Source organism: Stegostoma tigrinum, chromosome 9, assembly GCF_030684315.1.
Source record: "Stegostoma tigrinum isolate sSteTig4 chromosome 9, sSteTig4.hap1, whole genome shotgun sequence".
NCBI lineage: Eukaryota > Metazoa > Chordata > Chondrichthyes > Orectolobiformes > Stegostomatidae > Stegostoma > Stegostoma tigrinum.
In genome coordinates this window covers 85,196,086-85,213,100 of record NC_081362.1, presented here as the reverse complement: position 1 = coordinate 85,213,100, position 17,015 = coordinate 85,196,086, and the positions used below count along the sequence as shown (strand labels likewise).

General features: G+C 42.7%; 1 protein-coding gene across 3 annotated transcripts in view; it reads right to left on the bottom strand.

The window, feature by feature from the left end:
• Window positions 1-17,015, bottom strand: part of smyd3 (SET and MYND domain containing 3) — a 730,951-nt gene that overhangs the window by 632,913 nt on the left and 81,023 nt on the right. The gene's annotated exons all lie outside the window — the stretch shown is intronic.

Genomic DNA, 17,015 nt, shown 5'->3' with positions numbered 1-17,015 from the left:
AAAATGTTGCTGTTGGATTTTTTTTAATAGGAGAGGAATTATTCCCCTCTCAATATTTATTCCTCAGTTAACATCACAAAAACAAATTACCTGGTGATTATTACATTGCTGTTTGCAGGAGTTTGCTGAATGCAAATTAATTCAACTTTTCAACAGTGACCACAATTCAAAAATGCACTTCCATTGGCTGTGAAATGCAGAGAGATATTCAGTATCTGCTCAATGTGCTGCAAAGTGCAAACCTTCTTAGTTTTAGATTATGTGTTCGTTCTAGAGCGGGTTTATTGCTCAATTTAAACAATGGAATTCTGAAAGTGCTTTCACATGAGAACCCCGAGAAATGCATCAATTTGTTGCCGGTGGATTACTATGGTGTTTCTAACTTCATTTCGAGGAAGGTGGGGTTGGGGGAGTGGTTAAGGAAACACAACCTAACTGATCTCAACCTGCTTAACAAGAAATGCTAGAGACCAGATGGGCTTTACAGTTTTAATAACACAATTACGTGAACTGCCACATCCACTCAAAAGGTAGGAAGAAGCACTGTCAGTTGCAGTCCATTCCAAACAGTGGAAGCAGCAGCTGTGTCAGCAAACTCAAGTATTTGTGCAGTTAGCCTCATCATACTTGAACTTCATTGCATCAAACATGACAAGGATAAAATGCTTCTATTTATGCATTGGAATGTGGGCATCCCTCACTTGGCCAGCACTTATTGCTTTTCCCTAGTTGCTCCCACACCACTTGAGAAGTAGTCATGAACTGCCTTCTTGAACCACTGCAGTCCATGTGCTGTAGGTAGATCACAATGCTGTGAAGGAGGGAATTCCAGGATCTTGACCAGTAACATTTAAGGAATTGCGATATAGTTCCAAATCCGGATGGTGAGCGCTTTGGAGAGGATCATGCACATTGTGATGTTACCATGTACCTTCATCTGGCTACTCTCCCACAACCATCCACCCTGTATTAAACCTTTGATCGACCATTGGGCTCAAGATAACCTGTGGCTCAGCATCCAGCATTAGATCGGAAAGGTCTAAAACAACAAGCTGAATTTAACAGTGCCCTTAATACTAACTCTTCACATGAGCATCAGACTAAAGTGTGACACTGGGATCAAAAGTGTCGAAGGGGTCAATGATAACAGTGGAGAAAGAGGCAGAGTGGTTCCGGGAAACAATTCCAGGGCTTTGAGCCTAGATAGCCGAATGGGCAGCAATATTACGGAGTGATAACATTCCTGTCCCTGGAGCAGAGGTTTAACCCTCACCTAGTGAGTCATAACACGCCTGAGCAGGTTAAGTAAAAAAATACCTAATGTGTGATGAGGCAGAGCCCCAAAACCTTCAGCTCCCTATCCCAGAAATCAATGGACACAACACTATTTTACAGGTACCCTATTATCGAAGATTCAGGACTGAACAGCACGCTTTAGGAACGATGTGGCCTTCAGAGACAGCGTAGAAGGGATTTACCAGAATGGAGGCGTCAATAGTCAGAATCAGAGATGTTCTTCAGTGTAACTCATCCACCCCAACCAGATATCTTAAATAAATCTAGTCCCATTTGCCAGCATTTGGCCCATATCCCTCTAAACCTTTCCTATTCATACATCCATCCAGGTGCCTTGTAAATGAGTAATTGTGCCAGCATCCACCATTTCCTCTAACAGCTCATTCCATGTATGCACTAAGTTCGGTGTGAAAAAGTTGCCCCCTTACATTCCCTTTAAATCTTTTTCCCCTCACCTTAAATCTGCACCTTCTAGTTTTGGACTTCCCTAGGGTGGGGGAGGCCGGGGAAGAGGTTGGGGAAAGACTTTGTTTATTTATCCTATCCATGCCCCTCATGATTTAATAAATCTCTCTAATGGTCACCCCCTCAGCCTCCAAAGCTCCAGGAAAATAGTCCCAGCCTATTCAGCTCGTCCCTATAGCTCAAACCCTCCAAACCTGGCAACATCCTTGTAAATCCTTTCTGAATGCTTTCAAGTCTCACAACATCTTTCCGACAGCAGGGAGACCAGAATTGTATGCAGTATTCCAAAAGTGAAAGACCAGCATTTGTTGCTCAGTCATAATCACCTTTGAACAGAATGGCTGTTGGACCATTTCACAGTCAACCACATTGCTATGGGTGGGTAGTCACATGTAGGCCAGACCAGGTAAGGACAGCAGACTGTTTTCATAAAAGGACAATTAGGAAACCATTTCTGAAGAAGGGTCCCAACCGAAACAACAAGCTTTCCTGCTCCTCCGATGCTGCTTGGCCTGACGTGTTCATCCAGGTCCACACTGTTATCTCAATTAGGGAACCAGATGGGTTTTTGAGGATCAATGATAGTTGTCATGGTCAGTGGCACTGAGAGTCATTATCAGATATGTTCTGAATGAATTAATTCAATTTAAATTCTGCTGGCTGCTGCAGTGGAACATGAACCCACATACTGTGAGCATCATTCTGAGACTCCATTTACTCAGGACCATTACTGATCACTACCACCTCGCCAGCCTCACTCAAGGAGACAGCTTCCCTTTATTTGCGTGATCAAAACCTTTCGGCACTGCAGGTTAAGTGGAACTTCAGTGTGCTCTCCAGCACAACAGGAGAAACTGATTGAGTTCCTCAGTGCATAGCTGAACAGGAGACTCAACAGAGGCCTTCAAAATAATGAAGGAGTTTTAACTGAATTAATAACAAGCAGAGGAGTTACAGGAGATGGGAATGGATACCTTGTTTACACCTCACTCCAATTGAACGAAAGGCTGACAGTTGAGCCAGCAAGCCTAAAACAAACCCAGCCCTCAGCCATAAAGCACTGCAGGTGGTCAAAGTTGATGGACAGTTGGACTTCCTTCCTCTGGAGATCAGTACTGCTAGAACTGCTGCCCAGAGATAGACAGGAAGAGCTGCTGGGATGACAGGCAAGGCCTACAAATTCCTGAGTGCTAACTCTTTGTGGGGGTGGGGAGAGGAGGAGGAAGGATTACGTGGCACCACTCTGGGGGTTTTTAACATTGTCAGCAGCTTAGGAGGAAGAAGCAAGTCCATTATTCTGTAAAATAGGAATCTCATTCACGCCTGCCTGCTGATAACAGTATCATGGCATATGCAGGACAATACAGTCTTTAATAAGGTCAGGTTAAAAACCCACTTGACCTTGAATTTATTAATCTAGATATGGCCAGCAATCAGGCTGATTTCAGCACCCACTGACCCCTGAACGACTTGGGTAGGGGAGAAAAGAGTTAAGCATCAGCAAGAGAATGGCGAACAAACCCCCAAGCCTGTATTACATATCGACCCCCACCGAATCACATTGCCGTGGAAATACACCTAGCAGGGACTGTATAAATATCCATCCCAAAGAGAAACCATTTCCAGGACGGGGCGGCACGGTGGCTCAGTGGTTAGCACTGCAGCCTCACAGCGCCAGGAGCTTGGGTTCAATACCAGCCTCAGGTAACTGTCTGTACAAGTTTGCACATTCTCCCCGTGTCTGCGTGGGTTTCCTCCGGGTGCTCCGGTTTCCTCCCACAGTCCAAAGATGTGCAGGCTAGGTGGGTCGTTCATGCTAAATTGCCTGTAGTGTTCAGGGGTGTGGGGGTTATAGGGGGAATGGATCTGGGTGGGATGCTCCAAGGGGCGGTGTGGACTTGTTGGGCCGAAGGACCTGTTTCCACACTGTAGGGAATCTAATCTAAATCATATGGATGATAATGGAATAGTGTGCCCTGTGCTGCCCTGTAAAGTCTTATGTTCTATGAGCAGGTACATTTTTGATTCAGGACGAAGCTTTCAGACAGTGGGCAGCAATCAGCTGAAACAGGCTGCCTGAAAAAGAGTGATGGAAACAGCTTCTGCAGAAAGGATGTAGACAAATGCTTTTTCAGGTAAGTTGGGAAGAGCAGATAAGATTCAATAGGTCAGCCAAAGAGATAGCAGAGACAAAGTGGGCCCAATGGCCTGCTCCTGTGAAGGCTACGAGCTGCAATATACAGGACTGGATAATAGGAGGAAAGTACACATTTGTGCATCAAAATCATCCTCAAGGAATCTCCAAAGTTTGGTAGACTACATTAATGTGCTGAAGTTGAGCTCTGTGCAGACTAATCCCCAGTCATCACTGCAATTCAGCCTCATCTCCCCAGCGAACAAACATCTGCTATAACCTTAAATGCCCGATAATAAAGTACTTGCAAAAAAGGCATTAAAAGGCAACTTCAGACTGTGTGTCTCTCATCCTAGGGCTGGGGTTATCGCTCGACAAGTTACTTTACCTTTTATAGAAAAAATAGATTTCTTGAGCTTAATCAATTCCAAATCCCCAAGATACTGCTACCAAAGATAATTCATATCTGAACTTGGAGGAAATGTTACTTTCGACGGTGTTTGCCGCATCTTCCACGTGTTCACAGTAATAAAGCACAAACTGCTGAATGCATTGCAAAAATCCCGTCAATAACACTGTCTACTTCTATTCCTGCCCAAACAAAACGAAAGCAGGCTGCTTCCGAAGGCAGAGGGCTTAAGAAAATCATAAGTTGGGAGCTTAATCACAAAGTCTCCGCACATTTTCTTCATATCTCTTCAATAACTAAAATCCAATGCGTTACATTTTGTAGTCGACATCCCCTCCAAATTCCTCAAGTTTGACCAGAATGGCTCACTGCAATACAAGATCATAATAAATAGGAACCCAAATAGGCCATTTGGACCATTGAGCCTGTTTCAAAATTTCACTAAGATCACGGGAGAAGTCATGGCAAACTTAATTCCACTTTCCTGTCTATCCCATGTAATCTGTCAGTCAAAACGGTGATGATGCCATCACTTTAAAAAGGATATTTTGTCCTTGGCTTTTTTTTTGGAAGAGAGGTTGTAAAGGCAGAGGTGAAAAAGAGAGTCTACGGCGTAAGAGTTTAACAATGAAGGGGAGTAGCCAATTCTCTCAGTTCTGAGGTAACACGGTTTGAAGCTGGTTGAACACAGCAGGCCAAGCAGCATCTTAGGAGCAGGAAAGCTTGATGTTTCGGGTTCCAACCTGAAATGTCAAGCTTTCTTGCTCCTCTGATGCTGCTTGGCCTGCTGTGTTCAACCAGCTTCACACCATGTTACCTCAGATCGCCAGCATCGACAGTTCCCACTATCTCTCAGTGCAGGTTTCTTTTCTAGTTTTTGTTTAGCTGCAGTCACAAGGTGTTTTGAGTCCCAGAAGTGCTGCAAGCTTCAGTCAAGGATTCCTCTGACTTTCTCAGAAATCTCTCTGGGTGTTGTTCCCTCCTACTTGTAAGAATCTGTATTTGAATTTACCTTTTTGCCAAGGGTGTGTTTATGGGATGCTACAATATTGGAACAGTTAGTAGTTAAGTTGCTGTATCAGGTCAGTTAGGTTTTCCAATAAAGTTAATGTAAATTCTGCTATTTTTTTGTTTGTGTTTCAACTGTAGTGTTTAAATAAATTTCATTTTACTTAAAGCAAGGAGGTTTGACCAGTTGTGTCACACATGGAACACCCAGTTACATCTGCCTTTAAAACAAGATAAAATTAGCCTGATCCATAACAGACTGGGGGGCGGCTCCTGTAAGGATAATTCAACAGTTCCAATTCGGGTTTAGGGTTGTTGGACTCAAAAGCAGTGAGCGTGGTAGGTGTTAGTGTCTTTTGTTTCAGGTGTTGAATTCAGTCAGTTTAAAAACTGTGCTTTGCCAGTGACCCTCTCGGTCACAAGAGTTTTCTGGGGGGTGGAGCAAGTGACTTGGGAGGCTTTGCAAAAGGTCAACAAGACAAAGCTGTTGGAATTGGCAGACAGCTGGTATTGGAGTTGCCTTTGTCTGTGAGAAAAGGAAAGGGAGATCTCAGTGAAGGTAATGAAGATAGTTTATTACAGGGTAAAAAAGGAAATCCACAAAAGGGGAAAGGGAAGTTAAAAAGCTCCGGTGTTTTCTCTGCAGTAAAGTAGGCCACAGGAAGTCACAGCGGTTTAGGAAAAGCTCTGGGAAGATGGATGTAAACAGGGTACGCCAGGGAATTTTGTTAAAGTGGTAAAGGAAAGCACAGCGGAGGCGAAAAAGCTGCATCAGAATGTATAACTGGTCAGGAGGTTGGCTGACAAGGAAGTGCCAAATCATCTTATATCATTTACTTGTGGGGATAAGGTTTGCTCGCATAGGCCAGGAGCAGCAGGTAAACAAGTTACAGTATTAAGAGATAAGGATCACGTCAAGCTCTGATGTTGAGAAATGAGGATATATGTAATTCAGAAGGACTACTGCCTGAAAAAATGCGAGTAGATGGACTTCATAAATGAAACAAAAAATGCTCCATGACGTAGAGGTTGGAATATCCAGTGCAAAGTGGAGAAGTGGTCATAGGAAAACTGGAGAAACCTTCAGCTCCAGGAATACAGTTTGTCCTTCATAACGATCTGGCTGGATCACGGGTAGGAATGTTGCCTACTGTGATAAATTAGGCAACTGAGGTACTGCACGAAGTATGTCCTGGGATTCTTCCTGACTGTGATATAACCAGTTGAAACAGTGGGAGAAATCAAAGAATAAGGAAGCTGAAGTAGAATTCACAGAGGCCATGTTTGATCAAATGGTTAAGAAAAAGACAGGAACAGGTGGAGGATAAAGTGGATATTTTTAGCTCAGAGAAATTACCTGAGTTACAGCATAAAGATGAAAAACTGAAGCAATTGTATCAAACAGCGTACACAGAAGAGTCTGACCGTATCCCTGAGTGTTACTATCTTAAAAGTGACGTCCGATGAAAAAATGGAGACCATCACACATTCTGGCAGATGAGGAATGGGCATAAGTCGTATTATCAGTGGGTTCTAGGAAGGGAGTGTTGCCACTTGCACATCAATTATTGGCAGGTGGTCATTTGGGGTAGAAAAATCTCAAGCCAGGTCCCTGGTGCTGTGAGGCAACTTGCTAACCACTGAGCCACCATGCTACAGAAGTGATGACTTCAACCTGTGAAAATTGTGATACAGTTAAGTGGATTCACTGACATATCTGTGCAGTCCATAAGACCATAGACTTGGAAACCAGTGAATCTCGAGCACTATTAAACATCTGCTTTAAAGTAGATAAAACAATAATATTTAACAAAATAAATTACAGCCTGAGAGGAAAGTTTAAGTATTTCCATCATAGGCACTGAAAAGGAACAAAATAGATTTATATCTTTCCGCGTTTGATAAACCAATTCCACCTGTAAAAATAGCTTTGGTGTTAGATTTTCTATGGAAGAAATGGAGGTTTTCCTAAAGACTCAAAAGAAAAACTCTGGTGATCTGGACAAACTCGTGATGAAACAGGGAGAGAAAGCAAATTACGCTTCAAAACTTCTCATTAATATTATAAATCACTCCCTGGTCTGACAGCATAGGGCCAGCAATGGCACTGTGCTAGAGGCACCCTCATTCCAAGTCAGTTCATTCAAACAAAGTGACAACTCAATTTTCTTTTTGGACACTTGACACATAATTATGATGTTTTAATTCAAGTGATTCTATAGTAATTTAGTGTGCTTAAAAAAAATGCTAACAATTGAATTTTCAGGCATGGACAATGTCTACTCCAGCACAGCAGTTTTAATGTTGCAAGTACAAAAACCGAGTTGCTGGAAAAGCTCAGCAGGTCTGGCAGCATCTGTGAAGGAGAAAACAATTAACATTTCGGATCCGGTGACCCTTCCTCAGAGGAAGGGTCACCAGACCTGAAACGTTAACTCTGTTTTATCCTTCACAGATGCTGCCAGACCTGCTGAGCTTTTCCAGAACTTTGTTTTTGTTCCCGATTTACAGCATCTGCAGTTCTTTCAGTTTTTATTCAATGTTGCAAGTACCCTGAAGACAAACAGCCCAAAGTAAATCTCAGTCGCTGGTCATATTATTCTTCAGCTGAGAGGCAAGTTATTCTCACAGGAGATGGAGCGTGGTGCACTTCCTGGTCACTCAGTATTAAAACTATTTGCACTTTCCTCCTCAAAAGTTGCTTGATGGTTCGAGTAACTGAACAAGATCAGAACAAGAACCAGGTCCCCACCTGAAACATTGATTTAACTGAGGATTTATTGGCCCCATGCACACCACCTTACCCCAAAAAATTTTTAAATCCCTCCTCCCTACCATATTCCTTGTCAACCAGAATCTGCCAGATGCTGCCAGGTTGGTTGAGTATTTCCAGTTCTTTGCTTGAAATCAAAACAAATTAGTTAACTTGCATCGAATCACATGTCAGTCCTTGTCTCCACCACACCACCAACCCCCCACCAAATCCAGACCTCATTGGAGCAAGAGTTGAATCCAGCCACAATTTCCTATCTTCAACCATTCCACAAACGCTCAGTCCAGATTTATTTACTGATAATTGAAATTTTGTGTCTCCCAGTTATGTCAGGAAAGCATCTTAACAGTCAGTAGAATGTATCTCAGCAGGATTCATGACTTAGTGAAGCTGGCAAATAGGAACAACAGAAGGCCATTGAGTTGCTTAAGCTGTTCCACTGTTCAATACAATTGAGTGCAGGAATAGGCCCTTCAGCTGATCCAGCCTGCACCAATTCTTAGTCCTTATTTAGGCCTATTACTTATTGCCTATTTGTGATTTCTAACCCTCTGTTCTCCTCCTGTTGACGTGTCTAACAAGAAACACCTTAAAACGTTGCTCCTGTGCCTGCTTCCACCACATCCACTAGCAGAGCATTCCAGGCACTCACCACCCTCTGAAAATTTTCCCCTCACTTCTCCTCTCTACCCTCCCCCTTTTACCTTGAAACTGTGTCCTCGAGGTTGGCCTTTCTGTGGGTGGCACAGTGGCTCAGTGGTTAGCATGGCTGCCTCACCAAGTACCCGGGATCAACTCCAGCCTCAAGTGGCTGTGTGGATTTCCTCCAGGTGCTCCAGTTTCCTCCCACAGTCCAAAGATGTGCAGGTTAGGTGGATTGGCCATGCTCAATTGCCCACAGGGTCACAGGCATGTGATCAGAGATAATGGGAACTGCAAATGCTGGAGAATCCAAGATAACAAAGTGTGGGGCTGGATGAACACAGCAGGCCAAGCAGCATCTCGGGAGCACAAAAGCTGACGTTTTGGGCCTAGACCCTACATGTGTTTTCTGGCACGGACTATCCAAAAGATGAACTCAAATTTTAAGATGCTTCCTCATTGCTCCAGACTCCCCAGCTGAGAAAAGAGTTTATTCCTATCTACCTCAATCAAATCCAAACTACATCTTAAAAGATGTCAATTAGGTCATACCACCCAACCCCTGCCTTTTTAAAAAAAAATCTAATTCAGGGAAATACAAGGTTAATATATACAGCTTGTCATAATAATTTAATCCTTTGAAGCTCATTATTATTCTGCAGTATTGGAGTAATACTCCTCCCTCATTCTTTCCAAATTGTGGCCCACAAGTTAATGTGACACTCCAAACGGTGTCCAAAGTTTTGCCACCACGTTATACAATGTTTCAATGTGTCAAAGAGAGGACTTGGACAGGCTGGAAGGGTGGGCAAAGGCGTGGCAGATGGAATATAACGTGGGAAACTGTGCGATTATGTACTTTGATAGGAAGAATAGAGGCATAGACTATTTTCTAAGAGGGGAAAGGCTTTGGAAATCTGAAGCACAAAGGGACCTGCAAGTCCTAACTCAGGATTCTCTTAGGGATGACATGTAGGTTCATTTGGGGGTTAGGAGGCCAAATGCAATGTTAGCATTCATTTTGAGGGGGCTAGAATACTACAGAAGAGACGTATTGCTTGAGGCTGTAAAAATTCTGGTCAGACCCCATGCTGAATATGGACAGCAGTTTTGTCTCCTGTATCCAAGGAAGGATGTACTGGCCTTGGAGGGGGTCCAGAAGAAGGTCACAAGAATGAATGGGCTGATTGGCCTAATTCTGTTCCTATATCTTACAGTTTACTGTTCTGTTAAGTTTTTTTTTAATTCATTCACAGGATGTGGGCATCTCTGGCCAGTCAGCATATATTGCTTATCCCTGAAGGCCCAGAGGACAGTGAAGAGTCAACCACATTTCTGTAGGTCTGTAGTCACAGGTAGGCCAGACCAGGTAAGGATGGCAGTTTCAGAGATACTGGGAACTGCAGAATCTGAGATAACAAAGTTTAGAGCTGGACAAACAGCAGGCCAAGCAGCATCTTAGGAGCACAAAAGCTGACGTTTTGGGCCTAGACCCTTCATCAGAAAAGCTTTTTGGCAGCTTTTGTGCTCCTAGGATGCTGCTTGGCCTGCTGTGTTCATCCAGCTCCACACTTTGTTATCAAGGATAGCAGTTTCACCTCTGTCATGGGCATTCGTGAACCAGATGGGTCTTTCCTGACAATCAATTCATGATCATCATAAGGCTCTTAATTGCAATTTCTTTTATATTGAATTAAAATTCCACTATCTGCCATGGTGGGATTTGAAACTGGGTCCCTGGATTACCAGTCCAACAATTATACCACTAGGCCATCACTTCCACTTGAATTCCACAGCAGACTCTGTTTCTTTCTTTCTTAAAGACAAAGAAACCTACAGCACACGAACTGGCCCTTCGGCCCTCCAAGCCTGCGCCGATCAAGATCCTCTGTCTAACCTGTCATCTATTTTCTAACGGTCTGTGTCCATTTGCTCCCTACCCATCCATGTACCTGTCCAAATATATCTTAAAAGACGCTAACGTGTCTGCGTCTACCACCTCCGCTGGCAACACGTTCCAGGCGCCCACCACCCTCTCTGTGTAAAGAACGTTCCACGCATATCTCCCTTAAAAACTTTCCTCCTGACAAACTCATCAGGCAAAGAATGGAGGAATGGCCGAAAAACCAAGAGTAATTAAGTTAAAGTATGCAGAAGGGCTGTCTTTCCCAATTCCTCAAATATTTGTGAGGCACAGAGTCTCCTGCACACAAACGCACCACTTTTACATGACTTACTTGTGAAGATTGCTTAAAGATCTAAACGGTGGGAGAAAAGGTCCCCAATACAGAAGATTCTCTCCTTGAATGACATTCCATGTATTCACTCTGCTGAAGGGAGCTCAGATAACAAGATGGGCAGGACAGATCACCAAAACAACTGGCGTATGCTTGCCAAAAATGCTCTTCTATGGTGAGCTAATTGACAGGACATGTTCCACGGAGGCCAGGACATCCTGAAGGTCTCACCAAAGAGATTTAGCACCAGAACAGGGCAGAAACACGCAAGGGAATGTCCTTTTTTTTGACACAGTATCTTCAGCAAAGGCAGCACCTCACACGGGTCACCAGGAAAAGATAATTTTCCAAGTTCAGGACTGCAAGCACCACTTCCACATCAAATGACACATGCTTCCAATGCGCTACAGATTCTAATATAAAAAGTAAAAGACTGAATGCTGGAAATTTGAAACAAGAACTGAAAATGCTGGAGAAACTCAGCAGATCTGGCATCATCTTTGGAGAGAGAAACAAAGTTAATGTTTCAAATTCAAAATGACTCTCATTTGGACTAGAAGTTCACTACAATCAGAATTTCTCCTGACGAAGAGTCATGTCAGATGTGAAACATGTTGTTTGGGCCTTGTTGGAATATCAAAGAACGAAAGGCAATCTATCGAAACAGACAAGATTCTTAGCAGACTTGGCATAAATGTGGAAAAACTGTTTCCTCTTGTGGGACAGTCTTGGGCCAAACGGCATCATCTTAGAATAAGAAGTTGCATGCTTAAGACAGATGAGGAGAAATTGCTTCTCAGAGGGGTGTTAATTATGGGATTCTTTAGTACAAAAAGGTCTCTTGAGACTGCATCCAATCAGTATATTCAAGGCTGAGACAGGCAGAATTTTACAGGAGAGTAAGGGAATCAAGGGTTATGGGGAAAAGCAAGGAATGTGGAGATGAGGATCATTGGATCAGGCATGATGTCACTGAATAGTGCAGCAGAATCAACTACTTCTGCTGCTATGCCTCATGGTCACAGAAGTCTTTTTCATAAAAGATCAGAGCCCCATATAATGAAGAATCCACAGCTTTAAGCAAACCCTTTGCGAAACATCAGGCGATGCGATTAAAAATTATGCAGTAATGATGGTGTCTAGGCACTGGAGTGGATAAGCTTTCGGATCCTTATATTTAGACTCAAGCAAAACGCCACATAAATAAACCTGTCAATATGTAGAGGCAGTAAGGTTACAAATAATAGATATCCAGGGAATACACTGCAAAAACAATCTGCTAGAGATTTAAAAATTCCTTACATTAGACAATTAATTAAGACAAGCACTTTTAGATGACATAAGTCACAGACAGACAATCTCAGTATGATTATGTCTAGGCAAGGCCAAATTTCTGTCCACAATACAGAACCTGCTGACAGTGGAACCAAATTAAAGCAGAGCTCACCAGCTGTGCCAAATCGCTTTATGCCATAAGATCTTTACATCTTCTACATTGATGGTCCTCCAAGCAGATCCTTTGACACATCTGCCACGAGAGATTAATTTGTCTCTGATTTGTAAACTTGACATTACCAAAGTCCATCCAAATACCAAACTGTAACCTAACGAATTTCAGCACAGACAATGGCACCGAGACTATACAGGCAGTATCCTCATCAAGGAGAAAGGGCCTTCTCTTGGCTACAGCAAAGCTGAAGGCACATTTAAACTAAGATTTTACCTGAACAATCCAGAAGGTATCACAAATAAAAACCCATCTGTTTAAAAAAAAATCAACAGAAAACTGAAAGTCACTGAGACAACTTGGAGAGAAAACCTTCAGATGCACTCTTAGCTCCAAATTTTGAGCAGCAGTTGTGATGAAGGTTTACAACATGAGCAAACTCACATCCAGATAATATGAATTTGCTCGCTGAGCTGGAAGGTTAACTTTCAGACGTTTCGTCACCATTCTAGGGAGCATCATCAGTGAGCCTCCGACAAAGCGCTGGTGTTATGTCCCGCTTTCTATTTATCTGGTTAGGTTTCCTTGGGTTGGTGATGTCATTTCCTGTTCTTTTTCTCAGGGGATGGTAGATTGGCTCCAAGGCTCCAAAAAATTGACTTGGAGCCAATCTACCATTCCCGAGAAAAAAAAACAGGAAATGACATCACCAACCCAAGGAAACCTAACCAGATAAATAGAAAGCAGGACATAACACCAGCGCTTTGTCAGAGGCTCACTGATGATGTTACCTAGAATGGTGATGAAACGTCTGAAAACTAACCTTCCAGCTCAGCGAGCAAACTCACATGCAGAACCTCAACCTGAGCTACAAATCTTCTCAAAACTCGCTATTCATATTATTTAGGAACTTGAGTTCTAAAGTTGAGGTAAATAGATTTTTGGCTTTATTAACGTGAATGAAACTTGCTTCGTCAAAATCTAAAGACTTTCAACCCCCTCAACAGGTCAAAACAGCATTTCTAAGTAGTCATGTGACTGAAGCAAGATGACGAGATAGGCTAACCGGTGCAATAACTGCTGAATGCCAGAAGCAGGTTGTAGTTCAAAAGAAAAGTTCCATACCAGCAGAGGGGAAGTTTAAATATTAGCAGTCTCCGGGGATCATAGCTGGTAAGAAATCTGCTTTTGCAGCCCTGTGCTTTTTTCCTGAGAATTCGACGAGGAAAATCAGAAAATCAAAAATTTGCAAATGTTAGGAATGAAATTTTAAAGTGAAGGTCATAATGATAGTTCACTAGGGTTGAGTGTCTGTAAAAGATTTGGTGGGGAAAACACCACAACTTTGTACCTGTTTGTTTGTGTGAAGATTCTCCCACATCATTTTTTTTTAAAAGAAACTTTGGTTTCTTTTCATCTGTGTAATAACTTTATTTTCTTTCATTGTTTTCACAAACGGCACACAGCAACTGATCAAATGACCTAACATGCAAAAATTAAATTATGGTCCATCAGGCCAGGTTACAGTCTAACTCTGACTCATCCAATATAATGAGCAGCTGTGATCATAACACATTAAGGCAGGAGGAGAAACATCAAGGACAAAAAGGCAACCTCAAGGGATGGATAAATAAATAGCACAGGTAGGAATACATGGAAGTGACTTGACAACTAATGCAGAGACATGGCTACAGCATCACCAGAATTGGGAACTGTACATTCAAGGGTATTTGAAGTTCCAGAGGTATAGTCAGAAAGGAAAAGGTGGTGAGGTAGATAAGAAAAGGAAGGTTTCAATGCAGTGGTGCGTATTGCTGTACGTGCAACAGAAAGTCATGTGGACTCCGTTCGAGTGTAAATGAAGAAAATAGATCACAGGTTGACTAACCAATAAGTCCTGAGAGTTAACTTACTGCAGGGCAAAGTACAAATCCAGAAATAATGGAGGCATGTCAGAAGGGCACTACAAATGCCATGGGTGATTGTCATCTGCATATTGACTGGACAAATCAGATAACAAAAGGTAACATAAAAAGCAACCTTGTAGAGTGCACCAGGGATTGGTTCTCAGAGCAGTATGTTGCACAACCAATGCAGGAACAGAGCTAACACGGTGCAGAGCTGATGAACACGGCAGGCCAAGCAGCAGAGGAGCAGGAAGGCTGACATTTCAGAAATCTTTTCTGAAGAAGGATCCAGACCTGAAATGTCAGCCTTCCTACTCCTCTGATGCTGCTTGGCCTGCCGTGTTCATCCAGCTCTACACCTTGTTATCTCAGATCCTCCAGCATTGAGAGATAGTAGGAACAGCCAATGTCAGAACAGGCTGTACTAGATCTCTTCATACATAATGAGATTGATTTTGAAAACACATTCTTTTAATTCTGTGTGATGGAGAGCAATGCAGACCTTGAACCAGTGTCCTCAACTTAAGAGGGCAGTTACAGTGGTATTTATGAAAAAAGAAAGATATTTAAACCAGGCTCGAAAAATAGATTTTTAAAAAAAGGGAAGTCAGTCACTGAGTCAAGCTCAGGAGGAATATACAGGAGGACATAGATAGGCTGAGTGAGTGGGCACAAACATAGCAAGTGAATGGTCATACAGGGAGCATAAGGCAGAGAGCACGGTGGGGGGGTGGTGGTGAAAGATGAAGCTAACCAAATGGTGTTGGGACATGCATGATTTTTCTCCTCAACCTCATCGGATCCATCAGAATGTGTGTTGAACTGACAGAGCTCAACAAGATGGTGACAAGAGAAATGCACCCGATATCTGCAGTCAATGGAAGTTTATCCAAACTAACAGCAGAGCCTTCACAAAACTCAAACTTCAACAGCAGGTTCTGACAGATGTAATGAGACAAGCTACTGTGATTGTTTAGCACGTTTAGCACATTTAGCACTCCATTTGGGAGGTTTTTGATTCAAAAGATTGGGATCATCTTGGTCTCGGATCTTTCAATGGACTTTGTCCAAGATTCTGAAAGGTTTAGGACACGTCATATGCCACATGGAATGAAATATTGATACATGGAAGACAGTCAAAAAAAATGACCAGAGGGCTCCTGCAGCTTTCTACACACTGACAAGTTCCAGCCTACACTCAACAAGTATGAATTTTCCAAAGAATTTATTCACTTCTCCGGACAGTCTTCAAAAGGATAGAATAACACTGTTAAGGGCCTGCCCACCTCAAAAATCAGTCATGACCTGCAAAAGGTGTTTAAGACATGAACAATCAGTTGCTGAAACTCTGTCTCATTTAACAGCTATGACTGAACCTTTGTTGAACTCCTCAGGAAAACACAGTACATCAGGGGGATACTTTTCAAAAGATTAAGGTCATGCTGACATTCACAACCAGACAGATTGTAGAAACAGGTTTTTAATGCTTCCAAAGCATCATCAGATAGTGAGACTCATCATATAGCCATAGAAGAGGCACTCTTTTGGCTTTTGTATTCTCTGCCTATAAGTGCTCAGAGACTGAACATAAACCTTTCGTCTCCCTATTATATGAGAAATTGCTGGCAAGGATATCTTGGAAGATTCAGAGATTGCAACTCCAATCTGTGGGGTTTATTTATGAAGTGAGGAATGGGTGGGCGCACTCCCAGAGCAGCAGTAAACACGGTCTTCCAACACGATGAGGAATTTGTTTGTTAAATCGAGATTATAAACTCGGGTCAGGGTTAGTGGCCGCCAAATCAGAACAGTCTCAACCAAACACAGCGAGAACAGGAGGATGGCTTGCAACTTGTTGTTATTCATCAGTTTTGTGTCAGAACTTGATGGTCAACATCCTGCTTTTGGAGTGACTCAAGGGCTAATTCAACAGTACTTCACAGTCTCAGCCAACTCACTGTTTGATGAAAGGCTGGTTGTTCCAGCTCCGACATGGAAAAGTATCCGAAACAAGACACACCAGGGAAATTAGGGAAAACCACTAGAAACAGAGCCAGAGCTTAGTCGTCAGTGCGTTAGCCAGAGATTATCAAAAAAGACTGGAGGATCTCAGGACCGACTGTGAAACATGCAGGCCTGAGAGCAGCCAGCATTGCTGACACCCACCACTCTGCCCATCAGACTGTGGAAACACACTTAGCCAGGCCAAGGACTCCAATATTGAGTGAACATGGAATGCAGCCTTCTCGGCTCCAAACACAGCCAGATCCTGGCAGTCAAAATACCATCACTGTAATAATCCCACAACTCAGAGAGAGGTGAGAGAGGAGAGAAGGGGTAAGGTGGTGGTGCTCTACATGATAAAGAAAGCAGGCTCAAGGTTACGCAAAGATTTTAAAGGGGCTAATCAGAGGCTGGGAAACTCTTATTTGGCACACAGTCTGTATTTTTAAAAAAATTGGAAAAAAAAGGCTAAAACTCAAATGCGAAATAAACCTGTTTAAACCATCCAGGAGTTCACTGGAAAAAGACTCAAGATTACAGGACTTCCACAATACAGAACCAAAACACTTATCTGAAAAGAACACTGAACTCAAGACTTATGTTGATCTCTAAACAGTCTGGCGAAATCTGGAAAATCCACCAACAGCAAATCTGCAAACATGTGCAACTTAATTCCAATGATATCAGACCACA